Genomic DNA, 27,314 nt, shown 5'->3' with positions numbered 1-27,314 from the left:
TATGTATGTGCTGTGCGTGCATGTACATATCTATGTATGTGCTGTGTGTGTATATACATCTGTATGTGCAGTATATGTGTGTATAAACATGTGTATGTATGTGCTGTGTGTGCATGTACATATATATCTATGTATTTGCTGTGTGTGTATATACATGTGTATGTATGTGATGTGTGTATGTGCAGTGTTTGTGTGTATACAGTTGTGCTCAAAAGTTTACATACCCCGGCAGAATTTTTCTTTCTTGGTTTTGTTTCAGTGAGTATGAATGATAACAAAAAAAAATTTCTCCACTCATGGTTATTGGTTGGGCGAAGCCATTTATTGTCAAACTCAGCAAATACTGGAGGAAAATTTGCACTCATCAGCCCGGAAGCTGCGGATGGGACGTACTTGGACGTTCCAACATGAAAACGATCCAAAACACAAGGCCAAGTCGACCTGTCATTGGCTACAGCAGAACAAAGTGAAGGTTCTGGAGTGGCCATCTCAGTCTCCTGACCTCAATATCATTGAGCCACTCTGGGGAAATCTCAAGCGCGCAGTTCATGCAAGACAGCCCAGGAATTTACAGGAACTGGAGGCTTTTTGCCAAGAAGAATGGGCAGCTTTACCATCTGAGAAAATAGAGAACCTCATCCACAACTACCACAAAAGACTCCAAGCTGTCATTGATGTTAGAGGGGGCAATACACGGTATTAAGAACTGGGGTATGTGAACTTTTGATCAGGGTCATTTGGATGTTTTTGGTTGTCATTAAGATTTAAAAAGAGAAAACACAGGAGTTTGACAATAAATGGCTTCACCCAACCAATAACCATGAGTGGAGAAAAAGTTATCATTCATATTCTCTGAAACAAGGCCAAGAAAGGAAAAATTCTGCCGGGGTATGTAAACTTTTGAGCACAACTGTACATGTGAATATGTAGTGTGTGTATGTGCAGTGTGTGTGTTTGATGACATAGTTATATTTGAAAAAATGTTTATTTTTTTCAAGAATAAATGTGGATTGTTGTGCATGAGGAAAACAATAAGACATCCCCTGAAAAACAACGAACCCATCTCTCACAGCAAAAAACTATAGACCCTGTGTTATTTTTGAGGAAACATGGTGCAAACTGTTAAAATTCAGTCAAATCCTCCTTTCTCCATAGTGGAGATTTCTGCCATGCTCAGTGAGGACATACCCTGAAGACTTTCACAGACAAATTCATTTTTCTGGCATGTTGCTAACAGATAACTTATAGTAAAAGCAGTGTGGACATGTAACCATCTATGTGGTCACATTCTGCTTATGGAGAAGGTCCTAGAGATGAGCAGACCAGCGCTGGATATAGATACGATGGAGATGTCCTACCTGGTACATACTCCATGACCATGCACAGATGACGTGTAGTTGGAAAGGAGCACAACATGGAGGCCACGAAGGGACAATCTGCGAATGTTAGGATGTCCCTCTCTAGAAAGGCCCGTTCAAGTCTTACTGGATCTTTCAGCTTCTGCTTGTCCAGTTTCTTCATGGCGTATAACTGTTTGGAGTCTTTTTGGCGCACTAAGTGGACGGTTCTGTAGAGGAAGAAAATCGGTGGTTTATAATGTATTCTTACTAACAGTCTGTCTATAGACCTCATCACATCTCCTGTACTAATGGTGAATACTAGATGAGCTGCCGTCGCTACATAGATGATCTCCACTGGGAGGTCCTCATCCGTGCCCCATCGTAAATGAACTGAATAATGACAATTAGATGTGCACAGAAGAGATGAGAGAATTAATTACAGTGAAATAGAATTCTACTCATATTTTACAAAGATCTGGATTCACCAAAATGGCGATTTTATTTTGTAATTTGCTTCCTCATGGATTCAGCAAAATGATGAGCAAGTGAACACTATTTTCTAAACCTTAAAAGGCCTTCAAAATGTTAAAAAAAACACATTCTTATCCTCACCTCTCCGGCCCCTCTGCCTCAACTGCCTGGTCCGCACTTTCAAATCTCTGCTGCCAGTGCAGAAGTCCAAACATGTCTAAGGCTGAGACAGGACTTCTGGCATTGAGGAGGTCTAGGAGGATTCTGCACAAACGCATGAAAGGTCACGGTGTCGTGGAGTTGGGAACCTTCATGAGCTTGCATAGAATCCTCCTGAAGCTCCTCAAAACTAGAAGTTCTGGCCCAGCGTGAGCAGCGGCAATCTGAAGATGTGGTGAGGACTGGACGGATGTTGGTAAAAAGCAGAGGGGTCGGAGAGGTGAACAGTGAGGTCAGTATAAGTCTATTGTCCACTTTTTACATCTTACATTTATTAGGCTCTGGGGTCTGGAGAGAACCCAGACCATAACAAAAGACATTCAATTCGTGAATCACATTTCCCAGGAAAGTCTGCATGAACAGGCGAATGTGAATTATGCCAGATCCGCTCTTCTCTAGAGAACAGGGATGTGGACCCCAATAATTCCTCTATGGTAACACTGTACGGGCACAGAGACAGAGGGATCGTCATAAGGAGCCCTAGAAAACATATATTATGCCGACATCAAGCTCACCCAAAAGCTCCACAGCTGAACTGTTTGATCTGTTCGTAGTCGCTCTTACAAGGATTTCTCCCTGGGTTCAATGATCCGATCAAGGCCTAGAAATAATAAGAAATGGCATTAAAGCATAAAATCTGCAGAAAGATAAAATCTGTGGATGCAGGAACTTCTCCTGTATATTATGTGGACGTGATACAAGCCAGACCCCCACAGACACCATTATATATAGGGGATATCCCCCATACACAGACATCACTGTACTGCAGGGGAGGAGACGGGAGATCACACAGCGGGGGCAGGAATAATAATGCCGCCATCACACACAATAGATCTGATCTACAAGAAGAATAGGGATATCCCCTCGTCATATGGGGGATAATATTATATGTGTAATTCACCCCCGTTACCTGATGGTACACAGACGTCTCCGCTGATACTTACACTGACAGATTCCTGGACCTCGGGGGTCTCACATATTCCACCGTCATTAATTGGTGGCACAGATATTCCTATAATAATGAGGAAACGTTTTGTATTAGACGATATCAGTACATAATATATAACATCCATATTAAGAAGGAGATGAGACGGGCTCTGTACACGGTGTAATACTGGTATATGGGATTCTGCACACAACGTATATATTTATGGCTCCTCCATAGATGGATATTCTGGACCATAAATGGCCATTGTTCAGGATCTGATTCATCCTAGAACAATTACATGATTGGGGACCTAGGAGCCTCCTTGTACATGATAAAGAAGAGCACAGAGGAGAGAAGCAGAATTACCTGCGCCCCCTCCATTATAGTCTATAAGGGGCTCCGGAGCCGTCACCGGCCTCATACAGAGGTTGGAGAGTAAATCTACATGTTCTCTGCCGTTCTCTATAATATCTCGATATGTGAATGTAAGAATATTAGATGATTGCTCACCTTCCATCAGATCAGTGTTCAGCCCCTGCTGACTGGTATTAGGGTCCGGGATAGTCAGGTTTTCCCCCTCTTCGGAGTCACCTTCTGATGTTTCCTGATGGGTTTAATATGTGCAATTAATATAACATTTCACAAATACTAAATTACCGTACACAGTCCATCCTCGACTTATGAACTTCTGACTTACAAACGACTCCAAGATACAAAGGGTTGATGTTGAAAAAAAAGCTAATATTCACCCTCCAGTCCTTTCCACTGTCATGTGCCATTTCTCTGGTCTCTTTACTATTGTCTAGGACTTCCGGCCGCATTCAGGACCCAGAGGTCACTGTTCATCATAAGGTCATAAGGATGAGGCTGGAAGTCCTGCCCCATAGTGAAGAGGCTGGAAATGTGGTGCACTATGATGGAAAAAGGAGGACCGGGTGGCGGGCAGCGAGCAAAAAATTATTGTTTTTTTTTACCCTGTTTTAACTTATATACAAATTTGGGTTACAAACAAACCTATAGGATTTATCTAGTTTGTGACAAGGGGACGACCTGTACATAAGTCAGGAAGTACTAAACTAGGACCTAGGGAATAAGCTCAGTATTGGACGGACTATGCATAAGGGAGGAAGTACTAAACCTGGATCTACGGGACAATCTCAGTATTGGATGGACCATACACGGCCGCTCCCTCCAGAAAATCCACATGAATTTGTAAGGGACTTGTATCTACAGCTGTTTTCTAATAACTTCTATTATCAGAACTGCAGCATTTACAAGATGGAAGATTGTGATGATGGAGTGAGACAGAGACGGAAACACAACCTCTGCAGCCGTAGAGACAGGCGGCCATAGAATATCCTGCACCTCTGACATCATAAATCTGCCCCTCTGCTGTATGACGGCTAATCTGGAGAAGATCAGACCAGGACGTGTGATATAGAAGGTGATGGATCCTTACCAGACGCTCCAGTGAGCCGGCCGGACGCTCCAGTACATACAGGACATTTTGGGCCAGTTGTATAATAAAGGCCAATTCTCCACTTGAGGATTTTTCTTCAGACTATAAAGATGGAAATAAATAGAAAGGGAAAATCATGAGAGAACATGGAGGAGGCCGGTTATGCCACCACTTTACTCCTGCGATCTACTTTACAATTACTACATATCTGGTGACTTGGTGCCAGTTGTCTATAATATAATCAGGGATGTGTCCGTCTGTCCGAAGCCTCTATAGACTGCGCCTGCACAGTCTGGCCCCAGACAGAAGAATGCATCCAGCCATTACAGGTGACAGATAAGATGAGTATATGGCACTGGAGATCGCAGTATGCGTAGGCACTGAAGGCATACTGCGTTCAGAGCCTACGCATACCTAGGCCGGGGGAGGAATGCAACGTCGGAATCGGCGCTTGTGCATAGCGCGCTATCTGGCGCCATTTTAGTGAAAGCAGATTTGCAGTGTGTCTTCAATAAAATGACACTGGACAGCGCTGTATGCGCACGCGAGTACTCTGGCGCCTTTTTGTTGAATACATGCGGTAAATGTGTCTTCACTAAAATGGAGCCAGATTCCGATTGTCATTTCAGTAAAATAACACAGGTGACGCGCTTCCGGGGAGCGATGGAAAGGTGAGTAGGATGGGTAGCACATAACAGGATGGGGGAGCAAGATGGGGGAGCACAAAACAGGATGGGGGAGCACATAACAGGATTGTGGAGCACATAACAGGATGGGGTGCACATAATAGGATGGAAGAGCACATAACAGGATGGGGGCAGCACATAGTATAAGGGCAGCACATAACAGGATGGGGAGCACATAACAGGATGGGGGAGCACATAACAGGATGGGGAGCACTTAACAGGATGGGGGCAGCACATAGGATAGGGGCAGCACATAACAGGATGGGGAGCACATAACAGGATGGGGGAGCACATAACAGGATGGGGGCAGCACATAACAGGATGGGGGAGCACATAACAGGATGGGGAGCACATAACAGGATGGGGGGGCAGGATGGTGGAGCACATAACAGGATGGCAGAGCACATAACAGGATGGGGAGCACATAACAGGATGGGGGAGCACATAACAGGATGGGGGAGCATGGACCAGAATGGGGGCAGCACATAACAGGATGGAGGAGCACATAACAGGATGGGGGAGCACATAACAGGATAGGGAAGCATATACCAGGATGGGGGAGCATATACCAGGATGGGGAAGCAGGATGGGGGAGCATAGACCAGGATGGGGGAGCATGGACGAGGATGGGGGAGCATGGACCAGGATGGGGGATCATGAACCAGGATAGGGGACCATATACCAGTAACAAATGCTCCCCACCCGGGCGTAGAATGGGTTCAATAGCTAGTATACTATATTACTGTCGGCCTAAAGAACAATTTTATGTGAATAAACTTATATTCCATCATTATTACTTTTATATGTTTTGTGCAGATTTCTGCTACTTACCTGTTGCACCAATGTCCTGATGTTCTTCTGTAAATGCTCAAGATATGCTGAGCTCATACGACCTTGCTGGTATTTGGTCAGGCAGTCTCTCACTAGCTCCATAACCAGCCGGTAAGTGAAGCTGAGGACGCCATTGGGTAGTGGTAGCACAATGTCAGGGGCATAGGTGGTAAGAATCCCCTGCAGCAGTGCTAACACCTGAAAATTGTCTGAAGGAATTTCAGACATTTCAAATAAATCCAAATCGCAGTCAGTAAATCACTAGCTATGTAGTTAATCACCAACAACAATGACACCGGAATGTCAAAGTGACACTGTAGCTGTAAACACTGGCACAAGTATTGTTGGTGCATTATGATGTCATAATAGCAGTGATATCATCATGGAATGTTGAGATGTTACCTTATATGGAGCTTCTCTCCATAAAAGTAAGTTGCCTAGCAACACAAGCAGCATCATCACAGGCTGAGCATCAGTACCAGGTGCAGGCATGGAGGAAAGACCTGTGGGGGCTTTACTCCTCTGACCAGCGGGGGTGATTTTTATGTTTTAAATTCAATCATTTACATCTGTTCTACATAATAAAAAATATATAATTTCTATAAGAAATCCAGATTCAGATGCTAAAAGAAGTATATTTACTGGTGGATCAGAGACTGCAGCTCAGAGGCCCACACCTCCCCCCACATCCGCTTCCCAAGATAGGGGTCTGTGCACAGCTCTCCGCAGCAGCCAGCAGCCAGGCAGCATTATGTGGTGAGTATGGCAGCGCTGCAGTGCTGAAATCAGCAGGTCTGCGGCAGCACGGTATGGCATAGTGCACCTGGGACCTATGGGATCTTCAAGGGTTTGCTCAGCGCCGCGTACTTCCATACTGGGAAGTGAACAGCGCTGATGACATCACATCTACAGATACATGATGGGACGGTGTAAGTGTGGCCGCCATCATGCCTGTGACTTGGTAGGTTTCCTCAGACGGCAGCTCACTCACCTCCCAATGTGGAAGGAAGCGGCCGGAAAATCCTTTTAGTCTATAAAAAAAATTAAGATTCCACCAATTCTTGCAGACAATTTTTTTTGTTCTTCTCACCTCACAAAAAAAACCAAATGATGAAAACATCTCATGTACCGCGCACTGTTACCCATAAATATTGTAGCTCGTTCCATTGAGCTCTTGGTCAAATCTAAACAGAAAAATGAAAGTTATGGGTCAATGATTAAAAAAGCAAAATAAACTGGATATCTGTGTAATTGTATCAACCTGCAGAATAAAGTTAATTTGTCTACAGTGAGCGGCAAAAAAGAAGGAAAATAAAAAAGTGATGGAAGATTTATTTATTTATTCATCGTCACTCATATCATACCATTAAAAAGAAAGAAACTGTAGTGGTGGTGAATTCTGATGTCATAATAGCGGTGATGTCATCATGGAATCTTGTGAGGGAATCTTATATGGAGCTTCTCACCTTATAAGGAAGTTGCCTAGCAACAGTGAAGATGGTAAAACCATAGGGTGAGCATCAGTGCTTGTATGTAAGAGGGAGCTGTGGGCACCGGGCTCTTCTCATCAGTGAGGGGATTTATAAATATATTTATTAATATCTGTATACACAATAAAAATCATAATTACGTATTTAGAAGAAATCCGGATTCAGGATCTAAAAGAAGTATCTTTATCTGGGGGGTCCAGGGAATGAAGATCAGAAGCCCACGCCTCACCACCCCCCAACTTCCCAAGATGGGGGTCTCTATTACAAATATAACCCTGCCTGACATTTGAGAAAATCTAAATTTTGTTAATTATTACTAATTTTTATTACGAAACAGAAAAAAGAGTCGGAATCAGGAGAATTCAGGGATGTTTAGATATTTAGCTCATATTTTGAGTAGGTGACAGATCCTCTATAATCTTGGTGAATAAAACACTAGTCCTAATAAATCTCCTCCTACGTTCTCCGATCACCACCATATTTGTATTCCAAGAGCCTCAAAGCACCGGAAAGAGCAAGTAACTGAGGAATCAGGCGCATTCTAATCTGTAACCATGGAGACACATAGGCTGCATAAGAGCTGTATATGACACGCCCCCTGGGCCATGTTCAAGGGATTACCCGGAGCCGGATCTGGATAGGGGTAGTAGTCCTTGTGGCGGTGACCCGGTCCGTGCACAGGGTGTCAAACTAAGTGGCAGTCTATGGCAGTAGATGTTAATTTGATCGACTACGCCACCCGTTGAGTACGCCGCCGCTGCAGAGCAGTCCGCTGAGGCCGGTGGTATATGTGCAGCAGTGATGGTATAACCCCCAACGGGAGGGGTATGGCCTCAGGGCAGCAGGTGTGGATGATGGGTGTAGTTATGTTGTAGAAAGGAGAGTCAGAGACTTGAGGTGCAGTTTCAGGGTTTTTACTCACGGTTGTTCTCTCAGTCACTCTGGCCTTGAGTGACCACCCGAGCCGTGCTGCGTCCACCAGGTCCTGGACTCGGCTAACCCCCAGGCAGTTCTGGAGCGTGGCCCTAAGCTCCCTTTCTCTCTCTCTGTCTCTGGCCATTCCCACCAGGGATCCACCTTTGGCCGGCTCCCTCGGGTCTCTTGGTGGTCAAACCTCCTCTGGGTTCCCTGACCCTATGCTTGGTGTGCCTTTCTGGTGGATTTGGTGAGGGTCGTGGCAAATCTTGACCACGACCTCCGGTTCCTGGCTGAGGATAAGTGGCCTCCACCAGTTCGGGTTCCGGTACCCGTGTCCGCCAACCCTTCACCCTTTTTGGTCTGATTCTGGGTTCTTAGGGTTCCTTCTGACTCTGCTTCTCTGGGCCTTTCTTCCTCCTCTCTCTCTTCAATGCAGGCTTGGCCCTGGAGCTGGGCCCAGCCGGAGCCACAGCTCCCTGTCAGCCCTCCTGGCTGAGCTCCCCTGCTAAAAAGACCCTGTCCTAAGATGGTGCCCACCTTATATACTCCCTCTATGTGTGAGCCCAGGTGACTAGCACCCAATGAGCTCCTAGCTTTACCCAGAGTACTCCCCCTATCTGCCCCTACACTACTGGGATGTTCCACCCCCCTCCCACTCCAGCCAGGGACAGACGCTGTAGTACCTGCACATATACTTGGTGGGAGTACCATTGTTCTGTCCCCCGGAAATGGGATGTATGTAGTGCATGCAGCCTACTGAGCTCAGTTCCACACTCCATCCTTACCCGGGAGTGGAATACCACACCTCTGGCTTGAGGTGTAATACCCCTGTAGCAGCCGAGTCCTCAGGGTGCTACATGTACACTACACAAGATTTACAAATTTGTTTCATTTTTTATTTTAAGGAACCAAGAAAAAAAAATACTGTAAAAGATCTTCTAACAACGAGAAATGATTCCAGGATTGTCTTTCCACTATATATACAGTATATACTCACAACACAAAGGTTAACTAATAGTTTTAATGATTTTCTGTAATAAATATTTGTATAAATATGAGAAACATTTATATAAAAATACAACAAATAATAATAAAAATTTCAATTATAAAACAAGAAATACGTCTTATAATAATATTACTCAGCGATTTATAAAAATAACAAAATTCTTGTCGCTGCTGCTCCTGACGACCAATCAGATTTCTGCCGTTTTGCCTCTTGCAGTGCGGAATCGATGGCTGGAATCTGACTGGTTGCTACGGGCAACACTTTCATTATTCTCTACACTGTTTGTATAAATAATCCTTAAACTCTCGTTGCCGATAGCAACTGATTAGAATTCAGCTTTTACATTTGTAATTTACAGAAGAAAAATAAACGTGATTTCTGATTGGTCGCTAGGGGTAACAAAGACGCTACATGACAGCTGAGGCTCCGTGACAATGGCGTCTGTTACTCCAGGTACTGGATGATGGGCCGGACACAGGTGCAGCCCACCGTCACCAGCTGCTTCTCCAGCCTATAGGTGGGGACACATCCTCTCATCTCACCACGCAGGACCAGGATCTCCTGTCTGATGGGGACTGAGTTCATGCTGAGGTCCACATGACCCTCCGGGTCCAAACATCCGCGGTGGAGACATCGGGCCTCGCTGATGACCGCAGGGAATCTGTTATTGTCCACATTAGAGCTGGTGGAAGGAGATGAGAGAAATCAGGACACAGCAGTAACCATGTTTAGTCCCCCATACTCCGGCCTGCTGACCCCCATATATCATTATTATTATTTCTGCCATTACTCCATGTACATTCACCTGTATTCCCATGGAGAGATGGAGCGGCTCCTCACACTGTCCGCCATTACTTGTGCAGAACTCCGACTTCCGACCTTCATATCCACCTTCACACGTGGAGGAAATGTGGTGTCCGGTGTGAAGAGACATCCCCCTCCGGACACTAGAGGGGCCTCCCAGCCATCAGCGCCAGGGACCTGCCCTTCTCTTCCATGGACACAAGAGATGAAGATCAGAAGAAGCAAAGTGGAGAAAACCTGAGGACAGAAGATGTCACACATGTGATAGGGGACATTGTGGAAGTGTCAACATTATGTAGTGATATAAGTAAGGGTTAAATAATGGATCAATAATATACACTAATAATATTCATACTCGTATGGACCTATCCCAAAGATATGCAACAGCGCTCAAGCCAAGAGCAACCAGATATGACTATATAACACATATAAGAAAGTCCAACATTTTAAGTGGAATTCATTCAACAATCTATTATACTAGCTATTGAACCCGTTCTACGCCCGGGTGGCGAGCATTTTTATTGATATATGGTCTCCCATATATCGTATGAGTATGTGTTCCCCCCTCCTGGTATTTGTGCTGCCCCCATCCTGTCCCCACGATCCTATCCTGGTATGCATGGCACACCTCAACCCCAATCCTGGTATGCATGGCACCCCTCATCCCCAATCCTGGTATGCATGGCACTCCTCATCCCCAATCCTGGTATGCATGACACCGCTTACCCCAATCCTGGTATGCGTGGCTCTCCTCATCCCCCATTCTGGTATGCATGGCACCCCTCATCCCCAATCCTGGTATGCATGGCCCCCTCATCCCCAATCCTGGTATGCATGGCCCCCCTCATCCCCAATCCTGGTGTGCATGGCACCCCTCATCCCCAATCCTGCTATGCATGGCACCCCTCATCCCCCAATACTGGTATGCATGGCAACCCTCATCCCCCAATCCTGGTATGCATGGTACCCCTCATCCAGCTATCCTGGTATGCATGGCACCCCTCAACCCCAATCCTGGTATGCATAGTACCCCTCACCCCCCAATCCTGGTATGCATGGCACCCCTCATGCCCAATCCTGGTATGCATGGCCCCCCTCATCCCCAATCCTGGTATGCCTGGCCCCCCTCTTCCCCAATCCTGGTATGCATGGCACCCCTCATCCACAATCCTGGTATGCATGGCCCCCCTCATCCCCCAATCCTGGTATGCATGGCAACCCTCATCCCCCAATCCTGGTATGCATGGTACCCCTCATCCCCCTATCCTGGTATGCATGGCACCCCTCAACCCCAATCCTGGTATGCATAGTACCCCTCACTCCCCAATCCTGGTATGCATGGCACCCCTCAACCCCAATCCCGGTATGCATCGCACCCCTCATGCCCAATCTTGGTATGCATGGCACCCCTCATGCCCAATCCTGGTATGCATGGCACCCCTCATGCCCAATCCTGGTATGCATGGCACCCCTCATCCCCAATCCCGAGATGCATGGCACCCCTCATCCCCAATCCCGGTATGCATGGCACCCCTCATCCCCAATCCCGGTATGTATGGCACCCCTCATTCCCAATCCTGGTATGAATGCCACTCTTCATCCCAATCCTGGTATGCATGGGCCCCTCATCCCCAATAATGTTATACATGGTACACCTTATCCCTATCCTGGCATACATGGTACCCCTCATCCCTCTCCTGGTATGTATGGTACCCCTCATCCTGGTGTGCTTGGTACCCCTCATCCCAATTCAGGTATGTATGGCATCCTCATCCCAGAAACCTGGTATGCATGGCACCCAATCCCTCATCCTAGAATGCATGGTACCCCTCATCCTTATCCTGGTATGCAAGATACCCCTCATCCTGGTACGCATGGCACCCCATACCTCATCCTGGTATGCATGGTACCCCGCATTCCTATCCTAGCATGCTTGGTACCCCTCATCCCTATTCTGGTATGCATGGCACCCCTCACCCACCCAATCCTGGTATGCATGGTCCCCTCACCCCCCAATCCTGGTTTGCATGGTCCCCTCACCCCCCAATCCTAGTATGCATGGTCCCCTCAACCCCCAATCCTGGCATGCATGGACCCCTCACCTCCCAATCCTGGTATGCATGGGCCACTCATCCCCCAATAATGGTATGTGTGGTAGCCCTCATCCTGGTATGCATAGTCCCCTCACCCCCCAATCCTGGTATGTGTGGTACCCCTCACCTCCCAATACTGGTATGTATGGTTTCCTCACCCATCAATCCTGGCATGCATGGTCCCCTCACCCCCCAATCCTGGTATGTGTGGTACCCATCACCCCCCAATCCTGGTATGCATGGTCCCCTCACCCCCCAATCCTGGTATGTGTGGTACCCCTCACCCCCCAATCATGGTATGCATGGTCCCCTCACCACCCAATTCTGGTATGTGTGGTACCCCTCATCCTTGTATGCATGATCCCCTCGCCCCACAATCCTGGAATGCATGGTCCCCTCACCCCCAATCCTGGTATGTGTGGCCCCCTCATCCCTTTCACACTGTACACACATACAAAAAAAAATAAACAGTTATACTCACCTTTCTTCTCTGTGCTCCAGCGCTGCTGCGTCCTGTTTTGCCGGGGGCCTGTGGAGGAGTGCGGCGCTGGAGCACCGCGCTGTCCGGCGCCATTTTGCTGAAGACACACTGCAAATGTGTCTTCAGTAAAATGGCGCCGGATAGCGCTATGCGCATGAGCCGATCCGATGCCTCACTCCTGCCCCGGACTTCGGCGAAAAGAGGCGCCGTGGCAACGCTTCCCCCAGTCAGGTAAGTATGTATGTATGGAGATCGCGGGATGCGTTCAGTTTCTACGCATACCGCAATCTCCGGCGCCATATACTCCTCTTATCTGTAACGGCTGGATGTATGATTCTGTTTGGAGCCAGACTGCGCATCGCGCATGCACAGTCTATCGAGGCTTTAGACAGAGACACGCATCGCAGGTTATATTATAGACTAGATATAGAACCCGTTCTACTCCCGGGTGGCGAGCATTTTTATTGGTATATGGTCTCCCAGGCTGGTATGTGCTGCACCCCTCCTGGTATTTGTGCTGCCCCAATCCTGTCCCCGCCTTTCTATCCTGGTATGCATGGCACCCCTCATCCCTATCTTGGTATGCATGGCACCCCTCATCCCTATCCTGTAATGCATGGCACCCCTCATCCCTATCCTGGTATGCATGGCACCCCTCATCCCTATCATGGTATGCATGGCACCCCTCATCCCTATCCTGGTATGCATGGCACCCTTCATCCCTATCCTGTAATAGATGGCACCCTTCACCCCCCATCCTGTAATGTATGGCATCCTTCACCCCCAATCCTGGAAGGCATGGCACCCCTCATCCCCAATAGTGGTATGCCTGGCACCCCTCATCCCCACTCCTGGTATGTGTGGTACTCCTCATCCCTATCCTGGTATGTATGGTATCCCTCATCCTGGTATGCATGGCACCCCTCACCCCCAATCCTGGTATGCAGAGCACCGCTCACCCCCAATCCTGGTATGCATGGCACCCCTCAACTCCAATCCTGGAAGTCATGGCATCCCTCATCCCCAATCCTAGTATGTGTGGTACTCCTCATCCCAATCCTGGTATGCAGGGTACCCCATCCCTCATCCTTATCCTGATACGTATGGTATCCCTCATCCTTGCATGCATGGGCCCCTCACCTACATCCTGGTATGCATGGCACTCCTCACCCACATCCTGGTATGCATGGCATCCCTCACTCCCATCCTGGTATGCATGGCACTCCTCATCCCTATGCTGGTATGCATGGCCCCTCATCCGAATCCTGGTATGCATGGCACACCTCATCCCCAATCCTGGTATGCATGGCATCCCTCATCCCCAATCCTGGTATGCATGGCACCCCTCATCCCCAATCCTGCTATGCATGGCACCCTTCATCCCCAATCCTGGTATGCATGGCACCCCTCACCCCCCAATCCTGGTATGCATGGCTCCCTCATCCCCAATCCTTTTATGCATGGCCCCCTCTTCCCCAATCCTGGTATGCATGGTAACCCTCATGCCCAATCCTGGTATGCATGGCTCCCACATCCCCAGTCCTGGGTATGCATGACTCACTCATCCCCAATCCTGGTATGCATGGCTCCCTCATCCCCAATCCTGGTATGCATGGCATCCCTCATCCCCAATCCTGGGAAGCATGGCACCCCTCATCCCCAATCCTGTTATGCATGTTACCCCTCATCCCCAATCCTGTTATGCATGGCACCACTCATCCCCAATTTGGTATGCATGGCTCCCTCATCCTCAATCCTGGAATGCATGTCATCCCTCATCCCCAATCCTGGTATGCATGGCACCCCTAAGCCCCAATCCTGTTATGCATGGCACCACTCATCCTCAATCCTGGTATGCATGCCATCCCTCATCCCTAATCCTGGTATGCATGGCACCTCTCTTCCCAATCATGGTATGCATGGCACCCTTCATCCCCAATCCTGGTATGCATGGCATCCCTCACCCCCCAATTCTGGTATGCATGGCTCCCTCATCCCCAATCCTGGGAAGCATGGCACCCCTCATCCCCAATCCTGTTATGCATGTTACCCCTCATCCCCAATCCTGTTATGCATGGCACCACTCATCCCCAATTTGGTATGCATGGCTCCCTCATCCTCAATCCTGGAATGCATGTCATCCCTCATCCCCAATCCTGGTATGCATGGCACCCCTAAGCCCCAATCCTGTTATGCATGGCACCACTCATCCTCAATCCTGGTATGCATGGCTCCCTCACCCCCATCCTGGTATGCATGGCACTCCTCATCCCTATCCTGGTATGCATGGCCCCTCATCCGATTCCTGGTAAGCATGGCACCCCTCATCCCCAATCCTGGTATGCATGCCATCCCTCATCCCTAATCCTGATATGCATGGCACCTCTCTTCCCCAATCCTGGTATGCATGGCACCCTTCATCCCCAATCCTGGTATGCATGGCATCCCTCACCCCCCAATTCTGGTATGCATGGCTCCCTCATCCCCAATCCTGGTATGCATGGCCCCCTCTTCCCCAGTCCTGGTATGCATGGCACCCCTCAACCCCAATCCTGGTATGTATGGCTCCCTCATCCCCAATTCTGGTATTCATGGTACCCCTCATCCCCAATCCTGGTATGCATGGCTCCGTCATCCACAATCCTGATATGCAAGGCACTCCTCATCCCTATCCTGGTATGCATGGCACTCCTCATCCCTATCCTGGTAAGCATGGGCCCCTCATCCCCAATCCTGGTATACATGGTACCCCTCATCACTATCCTGGTATGTATTGCACCCCTCATCCTCGTATGCATGGCACTCCATCACTCATCCTGGTATGCATGGTACCCCTCATCCCTATTCTGGTATGCATGGTACCCCTCATCCTGGTGTGCATGGCACCCCTCATCCCAATTCTGCTATGTATGGCCTCCTCATCCCAGAAACCTGGTATGCATGACACCCAATCCCTCATCCTAGTATGCATGGCACCCCTGATCCTTATCCTGGTATGCATGGTACCACTCATCCCTATTCTGGTATGCATGGTACCCCTCATCCTGGTATGCATGGCACCCCATCCCTCATCCTGGTATGCATGGCACCCCGCATTCCTATTCTGGTATGCATGGCACTCCTCATCCCCTAATCCTGGTATGCATGGTCCCCTCAACCCCCAATCCTGGTATGCATGGTCCTCTCACCCCCCAATCTTGGTGTACATGGTCCCCTCACCCCCCAATCCTGATATGCATAGTCCCTTCACCCCCCAATCCTGGTATGTATGGTCCCCTCACCTCGCAATCCTGATATGCATTTTCCCTCACCCCCCAATCCTGGTATGCATGGCACCCCTCATCCCCAATCCTGTTATGCATGGCACCCCTCAACCCCACTCCGGTTATGCATGGCAATACTCATCCCCAATTTGGTATGCATGGCTCCCTCATCCTCAATCCTGGTATGCATGGCATCCCTCATCCCCAATCCTGGTATGCATGGCACCCCTAATCCCCAATCCTGTTATGCATGGCACCAATCATCCTCAATCCTGGTATGCATGGCTCCCTCACCACCATCCTGGTATGCATGGCACTCCTCATCCCTATCCTGGTATGCATGGCCCCTCATCCGAATCCTGGTATGCATAGCATCCCTCATCCTCAATCCTGGTAAGCATGGCATCCCTCATCCCCAATCCTGGTCTGCATGGCCCCCTCTTCCCCAATGCTGGTATGCATGGCTCCCCTCAACCCCAATCGTGGTATGCATGGCTCCCACATCCCCAGTCCTGGTATGCGTGGCTCCCTCATCCCCAATCCTGGTATGCATGGCTCCATCATCCCCAATACTGGTATGCATGGCTCCCTCATCCCCAATCCTGGTATGCATGGCTCCCTCATCCCCAATCCTGGTATGCATGGCTCCCTCATCCCTAATTCTGGTATGCGTGGCACCCCTCATCCCCAATCCTGTTATGCATGGCACCACTCATCCCCAGTCCTGGTATGCATGGCTCCCTCATCCCCAATCCTGGTATGCATGGCTCCCTCATCCCCAATCCTGGTATGCATGGCTCCCTCATCCCCAATCCTGGTATGCATGGCACCCCTCATCCCCAATAATGTTATGCATGGCACCACTCATCCCCAATCCTGGTATACATGGCTCCCTTATCCCCAATCCTGGTATGCAAGGCACCCATCATCCCCAATCCTTGTATGCATGGCACCCCTCATCCCCAATCCTATTATGCATAGCACCTCTCATCCTCAATTCTGGTATGCGTGGCCCCCTCATCCCCAATCCTGGTATGCATGGCACCCCTCATCCCCAATCCTGGTATGCATGGTTTCCTCATCCCCAATCCTGGTATTCATGTTACCCCTCATCCCCAATCCTGGTATGTATGGCTCCGTCATCCACAATCCTGATATGCAAGGCACTCCTCATCCCTATCCTGGTATGCATGGCACTCCTCATCCCTATCCTGGTAAGCTTGGTACCCCTCATCCCCCAAATCCTGGTATGTGTGGCCCCCTCACCCCCAATCCTGGTATGTGTGGCCCCCTCACCTCCCAATCCTGGTATGTGTGGGCCCCTCACCCCCCAGTCATGGTATGTTTGGCCACCTCATCCCTTTCACGCTGTACACACATGCAAAAAAATAATCACTTATACTCACCTTTCTTCCCTGTGCTCCAGCGCTGCTGTGCCCTGTTCTGTTGGAGGCTGGGGGAGGAGTGTGGCGCCGGGGTACGTGCATGCCCATACCACACTGTCCGGTGCCATTTTGCTGAAGACAAACTGCAAATGTGTCTTCAGTAAAATGGCGCCAGATAGCACTATGCACATGCGCCTATCCGACGCCTCACTCCTGCCCCGGTCTCTGGTGAAGAGCAACGCTCCTCCTGGTCAGGTAAGTATGTAAGTATGGCACCAGAGATCGCGGTATGCATTCAGTGTCTACGCATACCGCGATCTCCGGCGCCATACACACTCCTCTTACCTGTAACAGCTGGATGCGGCCTTCTGTCTGAAGCCAGACTGTGCGTCGCGCATGCACAGTCTATAAAGGCATCAGACAGAGACACGCATCTCCCGTTATATTATAGATTGTCATGTCATTGACCAAAAACCCAAGCTCAGGACAACAGTATCTATAATATAAAGGCGGATGCGTGTCTCTGTCCGAAGCCTCGATAGACTGCGCATGCGTGACGCGCCTGCAGAGTCTATACCCCCCACAGAGGCACGCATCCCCATCCTAAACGAGGATGTGGATTGTGGCGCCAGAAATCGCGGTACGCATAAGCACTGAACGCATACCGCGATTTCCGGCACCATAACAACTTACCTATCCGGGAGGTCAGTTGCCACGGCATCTCTTCAGGCAGAAGGCCGGGATCCACCGTCGGTACCGGCGCATGCGCATAGCGCACTTCCGGCGCCGTTTTATTGAAGACACATTGCAAGGGTGTCTTCAACAGACACATTGAAGACACACTAGCAGTGTGTCTTCAACAAGATGGCGCCGGAAACCGCGGTCTGCGCAGGCGCTGATCCGGCGTCAGTGCTCTCCCCCGCCCTCTTCTGACATCACTAATCATTTAAATATCTAACGCACCCCCACACTTCGCCGCCATTTTAAAAACAGAAGATTTCTGCGTCACACAGCGCCTCCAGTCTCTAGCTTAAAAAAACAAAAACATTTTGTAGTATATATAGATATATATATTACAAATATATCTATATATAAAGAAGATACTATATACAAATATATATATCTATATATACTATATAGAATAGTTATCAGAGTACTCCAACACAGTCAGCGGAGCAATCCCGCACAAAATACGTCAGCGGAGCAATCCCGCACAAAATACGTCAGTGGAGCAATCCCGCACAAAATACGTCAGCGGAGCAATCCCGCACAAAAAACCTCAGCGGAGCAATCCCGCACAAAATACGTCAGCGGAGCAATCCCGCACAAAAAAACCTCAGCGGAGCAATCCCGCACAAAAAACCTCAGCGGAGCAATCCCGCACAAAATACGTCAGCGGAGCAATCCCGCACAAAAAAACCTCAGCGGAGCAATCCCGCACAAAAAACTTCAGCGGAGCAATCCCGCACAAAATACGTCAGCGGAGCAATCCCGCACAAAATACGTCAGCGGACCAATCCCGCACAGAAAAACGTCAGCGGAGCAATCCCGCACAAAATACGTCAGCCGAGCAATCCCGCACAAAATACGTCAGCGGAGCAATCCCGCACAAAATACGTCAGCGGAGCAATCCCGCACAAAATACGTCAGCGGAGAAATGCAGCCACTTTCTACTGAATATAAAAATCTAATAAGTCAGCGGAGCAATCCAGCCACTTTATACTGAATATATACGTCAGGGGAAAAATCCGGCCACTTTCTACTGAATATAAATATATATAATACGTCAGCAGAACAATCCGGACACTTTTTACTGAATATATATATATACAGTTATATGAAAAAGTTTGGGCACCCCTATTAATCTTAAGCTTAATGTTTTATAAAAATTGGTGTTTTTGCAACAGCTATTTCAGTTTGATATATGTAATAACTGTTGGACACAGTAATGTTTCTGCCTTGAAATGAGGTTTATTGTACTAACAGAAAATGTGCAATCTGCATTCAAACAAAATTTGACAGGTGCATAAGTATGGGCACCTCACCAGAAAAGTGACATTAATATTTAGTAGATCCTCCTTTTGCAAAAATAACAGCCTCTAGTCGCTTCCTGTAGCTTTTAATGATTTCCTGGATCCTGGATGAAGGTATTTTTGACCATTCCTCTTTACAAAACAATTCCAGTTCAGTTAAGTTTGATGGTCGCTGAGCATGGACAGCCCTCTTCAAATGATCCCACAGATGTTCAATGATATTCAGGTCTGGGGACCGGGGTGGCCATTCCAGAACATTGTAATTGTTCCTCTGCATGAATGCCTGATTAGATTTGGAGCGGTGTTTTGGATCAATGTCTTGCTGAAAGATCCATCCCCTGCGTAACTTCAACTTTATCACTGATTCTTGAACATTATTGTCAAGAATCTGCTGATACTGAGTGGAATCCATGCGTCCCTCAACTTTAACAAGATTCCCGGTGCCGGCATTGGCCACACAGCCCCAAAGCATGATGGAACCTCCACCAAATTTTACTGTGGGTAGCAAGTGTTTTTCTTGGAATGCTGTGTTTTTTTTGCCGCCATGCATAATGCCTTTTTGTATGATCAAACAACTCAATCTTGGTTTCATCAGTCCACAGTACCTTCTTCCAAAAATAAATTGGCTTCTCCAAATGTGCTTTTGCATACCTCAGCCGACTCTATTTGTGGCGTGCTTGCAGAAACGGCTTCTTTCGCATCACTCTCCCATACAGCTTCTCCTTGTGCAAAGTGCGTTGTATAGTTGACCGATGCACAGTGACACCATCTGCAGCAAGTTGATACTGCAGCTCTCTGGAGGTGGTCTGAGGATTGTCCTTGACTGATCTCACCATTCTTCTTCTCTGCCTTTCTGATGTTTTTCTTGGCCTGCCACTTCTGGCCTTAACAAGAACTGTCCCTGTGTTCTTCCATTTCCTTACTATGTTCCTCACAGTGGAAACTGACAGGTTAAATCTCTGAGACAGCTTTTTGTATCCTTCCCCTGAACAACTATGTTGAATAATCTTTGTTTTCAGATCATTTGACAGTTGTTTTGAGGAGCCCATGATGCCACTCTTCAGAGGAGATTCAAACAGGAGAACAACTTGCAAGTGGCCACTTTAAGTAGCTTTTCTCATGATTGCATACACCTGGCTATGAAGTTCAAAGCTCAATGAGGTTACAAAACCAAAAAAAGTGCTTTAGTAAGTCAGTAAAAAGTAGGTAGGAGTATTTAAAACAAGAAAATGATAAGGGTGCCCATACTTATGCACCTGTCAAATTTTGTTTGAATGCAGATTGCACATTTTCTGTTAGTACAATAAACCTCATTTCAAGGTAGAAACATTACTGTGTCCAACAGTTATTACATATATCAAACTGAAATAGCTGTTGCAAAAACACGAATTTTTATAAAACATTAAGCTTAAGATTAATAGGGGTGCCCAAACTTTTTCATATAACTGTATACTACGTCAGCGGAGCAATCCAGCCACTTTCTACTGAATATATATAATACGTCAGCGGAGCAATCCGGCCACTTTCTACTGAATATAAATATATATAATACGTCAGCGGAGCAATCCGGCCACTTTCTACTGAATATAAATATATATAATACGTCAGCGGAGCAATCCAGCCACTTTCTACTGAATATATATAATACGTCAGCGGAGCAATCCAGCCCCTTTCTACTGAATATAAATATATATAATACGTCAGCGGAGCAATCCGGCCACTTTCTACTGAATATATATATATATAATACGTCAGCGGAGCAATCCGGCCACGTTCTACTGAATATAAATATATATAATACGTCAGCGGAGCAATCCAGCCACTTTCCTCTGAATATATATAATACGTCAGCGGAGCAATCCAGCCACTTTCTACTGAATATAAATATATATAATACGTCAGCGGAGCAATCCAGCCACTTTCTACTGAATATATATAATACGTCAGCAGAGCAATCCGGCCACTTTCTACTGAATATAAATATATATAATACGTCAGCGGAGCAATCCAGCCACTTTCCTCTGAATATATATAATACGTCAGCGGAGCGATCCAGCCACTTTCCTCTGAATATATATAATACGTCAGCGGAGCAATCCAGCCACTTTCTACTGAATATAAATATATATAATACGTCAGCGGAGCAATCCAGCCACTTTCTACTGAATATATATAATACGTCAGCAGAGCAATCCGGCCACTTTCTACTGAATATAAATATATATAATACGTCAGCGGAGCAATCCAGCCACTTTCCTCTGAATATATATAATACGTCAGCGGAGCGATCCAGCCACTTTCCTCTGAAAATATATAATACGTCAGCGGAGCAATCCAGCCACTTTCCTCTGAATATATATAATACGTCAGCAGAGCAATCCAGCCACTTTCCTCTGAATATATATAATACGTCAGCGGAGCAATCCAGCCACTTTCTACTGAATATATATAATACGTCAGCAGAGCAATCCGGCCACTTTCTACTGAATATAAATATATATAATACGTCAGCGGAGCAATCCAGCCACTTTCCTCTGAATATATATAATACGTCAGCGGAGCGATCCAGCCACTTTCCTCTGAATATATATAATACGTCAGCGGAGCAATCCAGCCACTTTCTACTGAATATATATAATACGTCAGCAGAGCAATCCGGCCACTTTCTACTGAATATATATAATACGTCAGCGGAGCAATCCGGCCACTTTCTACTGAATATAAATATATATAATACGTCAGAGGAGCGATCCAGCCACTTTCTACTGAATATATATAATACGTCAGCAGAGCAATCCGGCCACTTTCTACTGAATATAAATATATATAATACGTCAGCGGAGCAATCCAGCCACTTTCCTCTGAATATATATAATACGTCAGCGGAGCAATCCAGCCACTTTCTACTGAATATAAATATATATAATACGTCAGCGGAGCAATCCAGCCACTTTCTACTGAATATATATAATACGTCAGCAGAGCAATCCGGCCACTTTCTACTGAATATAAATATATATAATACGTCAGCGGAGCAATCCAGCCACTTTCCTCTGAATATATATAATACGTCAGCGGAGCGATCCAGCCACTTTCCTCTGAATATATATAATACGTCAGCGGAGCAATCCAGCCACTTTCCTCTGAATATATATAATACGTCAGCAGAGCAATCCAGCCACTTTCTACTGAATATATATAATACGTCAGCAGAGCAATCCGGCCACTTTCTACTGAATATAAATATATATAATACGTCAGCGGAGCAATCCAGCCACTTTCTACTGAATATAAATGTATATAATACGTCAGCGGAGCAATCCAGCCACTTTCCTCTGAATATATATAATACGTCAGCGGAGCGATCCAGCCACTTTCCTCTGAATATATATAATACGTCAGCGGAGCGATCCGGCCACTTTCCTCTGAATATATATAATACGTCAGCGGAGCAATCCGGCCACTTTCCTCTGAATATATATAATACGTCAGCAGAGCAATCCAGCCACTTTCCTCTGAATATATATAATACGTCAGAGGAGCGATCCAGCCGCTTTTTTGACTATATCAAACGTCAGCAGAGCTAAATATTTTAATTAAAGTTTACAACCTTATTCGTTCCGTAATTCCATTATAATGGCCCCCAAACGCCAGCAAGTTCTTTCTGAGGAGGAAACTCAGGCAAAAAAATCAAAAAGGGCTGAAGCTCAAAAGGTTGGTAGAAGTAGGGGTAAAAAACAGCACCTTAAATTGCAGCGTGAAAAAAATACTGTCAGAAGAAAGGCTGCCCGTCATAATCTCACCCCAAAAAAGCCTCAACAGATGCGCAACGCTGACGCTGAGAGGCATAGGTCTGCCCCAGAGAGGCATAGGTCTGACCCAGAGAGGCGTAGGTCTGGCCCAGAGAGTCATAGGTCTGCCCCAGAGAGGCGTAGGTCTGCCCCAGAGAGGCATAGGTCTGCCCCAGAGAGGCATAGGTCTGCCCCAGAGAGGCGTAGGTCTGCCCCAGAGAGGCATAGGTCTGCCCCAGAGAGGCATAGGTCTGCCCCAGAGAGGCGTAGGTCTGCCCCAGAGAGGCGTAGGTCTGCCCCAGAGAGGCATAGGTCTGCCCCAGAGAGGCGTAGGTCTGCCCCAGAGAGGCGTAGGTCTGCCCCAGAGAGGCGTAGGTCTGCCCAAGAGAGGCATAGGTCTGCCCCAGAGAGGCGTAGGTCTGCCCCAGAGAGGCATAGGTCTGCCCCAGAGAGGCATAGGTCTGCCCCAGAGAGGCGTAGGTCTGCCCCAGAGAGGCGTAGGTCTGCCCCAGAGAGGCATAGGTCTGCCCCAGATAGTGTGACAGACGCTGAGCTTCAGCAGCATCGCAGCGCCAATGCTGAGAGACACAGAGGAGCCCGTACTAAACAACCTGCCCGCTGGGGTAAAAACGGAAGATCTCGCAACACTGCTTTGCTTACTGAAAACTTCAATGAAGACGACATTGGGGCATGCTATCTTGGCCCAATGAACAACAAATGCTCATTTTGTAATACCAACCATTTGCAAAATGAAATTGCAACAAACTGTTGTCATAGTGGAACCATCAAACTGGAAGAAGTGTGAATGCATCCCTATATTACTAATTGCATGAAGAGATCAGAACCAAACTCCAAGAATTTCATGGAAAACATAAGATCATACAATAGTGCAAACGCTTTTGCATCCATGGGCGCACAAATTGACCAATCAATTAACAGGCGATCAGGTCCTTTCTGTTACAGAATCCATGGGCAAATTTACCATGCAACATCTGCGTTGCACCCTAACCAAGGTGAATCACCAACATACGCCCAGTTATATATTCTGGATTCGGCACAATCCAGCCAACAGTGGATGCATTCGTAATCTTATGGAAAATCTACAAAGAATTCTGGAAGATATCAATCCTTTCTCCAGAGAATACAAAAATATGTTGCAATTTGAACAAGAAGAAATGCTAAAAGCAAATCTAGAAAACCGAATGCCAATTGAATATAGCATGACTTTCGTGAGAGAAAAAGTAAATACTATGCACCCCGGCAGAATCAATGCTCCAACTGCCAGAGGGGAAATTGCTGCCATTTTCCACAGCACAGATGGTGCACCCCCAGAAAACCGTGACATTACCATTCATCCAAAAAGTGGAATTTTACAAAATATATCTATTCTGAGTAGACTCTGTGACCCAATGAGCTACGCTTTGCTTTTCCCTTATGGGGACTCTGGGTGGACTACAGAACTAAAAAAAACAGTTGGTCGAGGAAATGTGACTCCACTTCAATGGTATTCATACCACTTTGCCATTCGTGATGGTACTTTAACCAGTTCCTTAATGCAGGAAAGCTGACACACCAATTTATGGTTGATGCCTATTGCAAAACTGAGGCAAACCGTTTGAATTGGGTGCGCACAAATCAAAGTACTGTAAGAGCTGAAGAATATGACGTCCTTCACCAATTCATGACCAACCACCGTTTCATGAACATAAATATCCTACCTGGAAAAAAAGTCATATTGCCATCGACTTTCCAAGGAAGTCCAAGAAATATGGCACAAAACTACCAAGATGCCATGGCAATGGTCAGGAAATATGGCAAACCAGACCTATTTGTAACAGTAACGTGCAATCCAAAATGGAGGGAAATCAGGGAAAACTTACTTCCCAGTCAGCAACCATGCGACAGGCCCGATTTAGTAGCTCGAGTATTTAACATGAAACTAAAATTGCTACTTGGAGACCCAACCACATACCACAGATTTGGACGTGTTAATGGTATGGTGTATGTAATTGAGTTCCAAAAAAGAGGGCTCCCTCATGGACACATATTGGCATTTATGGCCCCGGAATACAAAGCCTGGGAAAAAGAAAGAATTGACAAAATTGTTTGTGCAGAGCTCCCGCACAAAGACACGCATCCGAAGCTTTATGAAATTGTACAATCTTGCATGATACACGGTCCATGTGGTCCACTTAATCCAAATGCACCATGCATGGACAATGGAAACTGTACAAGGTTTTCCCAAGGATTTCTGTTCCGAAACTAATAGCAATGTAAATGGATCCCCTAAATATCAACGCCGGGATGAGAACAACTTTGTTGAACTTGGTGGAAACAGGGTTGATAATAGATGGGTTGTACCTTACAATCCTTATCTTTCCTTAAAATACAATGCTCACATAAACGTTGAGATTTGCAGTTCTACAAAGTGTAAAATATTTGTTCAAATATGTTTACAAAGGGCATGATTGTGCAAATCTACAGTGTGTTACTGCTGCCACAGAACAAGAAGCCACGGTTGAATGGGATGAAGTAAAAAATGACTTAGAAACTCGATATGTAAGTGCACCTGGAGCATGCTGGAGACTCAGGGAATATAAAATGCACCATCAACCTGACCATGTGGAAAGATGAAATGTCCACCTTGAGGACAAGCATACAATATGCTTTATAGCAGGTAAAGAAGCTGAAGCCGTGCAGCGGAAAAACACCAAGTCTAAACTTCTTGCTGGGTTTAAACTGAATCGGGAAGATCCTAATGCCCAACAATATTTCTACATTGAAATCCCTGAACATTTCACTTGGGATGAAAAAAACGTTAAATGGAAACCACGTTGCAAATGTCATAAAACCACAATTGGCAGAATGTTTAACGTTAGTCCATTAGACAGAGAAAAATACTTTCTCCGAATTCTCCTTCTCAATGTTAGAGGCGCAACATCTTTTGAGGATCTCAGAACAACTGAAGGAAACCGTTTTGCTACTTTCCAAGAAGCCTGTATTGCAAGAGGGTTAACTGATGATGACTCTGAATGGGATACTCGCCTAACAGAAGCTGCCACTTATCAAATGCCAATACAACTTACACAATTGTCTGCATTTATTTGCATCATGTGTGAGCCGTCTAATGCTGCAGCATTGTTTCAAAGGCACAATAAAAATCTCATGGAAGACTATACCAGACGTTTCCCTCATGTAGAAAAGGCCGTCTATATGACATTACATGAAATTGAGCCTGTGTTACGGACACATGGAAAGTCATTACAAGATTTTGGCCTACACCTTCCTGTTGGCAAGTACGATGATCCAATCAATTCTGGCAAATATTACGACCCTGTTGCGGAAAAGGCTTTGAGGAGAAATTCCAAATGTTAAACCCAGGACAACGAAAGGCTTTCGAAAAAATCAGAGAAGCTTTTGAGATTCCAACTTGCAACAACGTCTATTTTTTATTGACGGACCTGGTGGAAGTGGTAAGACATTCCTGTATAATACAATCATGCATTACGTTCAGAGCAAAAATGAATTAGTCTTGCCATGTACATTTACAGGCATTGCTGCTACTTTGCTGGAAGGAGGCCGAACTTCCCATAATCTGTTCAAACTGCCTATACCAATTAATGAAACGTCGACGTGCAATATTCGTCATGGCAGCAATACTGCCAATGAGTTGAAAAACACCAAACTCATAATCTGGGACGAAGCTTCTACGGCTCCAGCTCATGCTGTAAATGCAGTTGACACCTTCTACAAAGAACTCATGGCTGAAGATCCAAAAGTTCCCTCCAAAAAAACGTTCGGAGGTGCAGTGTCTGTTTTTGGTGGAGATTTTCGACAAATCCTTCCTGTTGTACCACATGGCACCAGAACCGAAATAATTTCAGCATGCATGAAGAACAGCAATTGTTGGAGGAATATTGAAGTCCTCAAATTGGACCTAAACATGCGTACCAATGAGGACAATGTCCCCCAAGAACATCAAGGCTTTTCCCAATGGCTTTTAAACCTTGGAGATGGAAAACTTCAAGAACCAGGACTAGAGGAAGGTATCTTTGAAATTCCTTCTGTCTGCATTGAAAATGGATGTATTGTTGATGCTGTCTTTCCTCAAGTCAT

The sequence above is a fragment of the Phyllobates terribilis genome, unplaced genomic scaffold (assembly GCF_046119375.1).
Source record: "Phyllobates terribilis strain yellow unplaced genomic scaffold, ASM4611937v1 Scaffold_3__8_contigs__length_932513732, whole genome shotgun sequence".
In the NCBI taxonomy this organism is placed as follows: Eukaryota; Metazoa; Chordata; class Amphibia; order Anura; family Dendrobatidae; genus Phyllobates; species Phyllobates terribilis.
Note: the sequence above shows the minus strand (reverse complement) of the source record.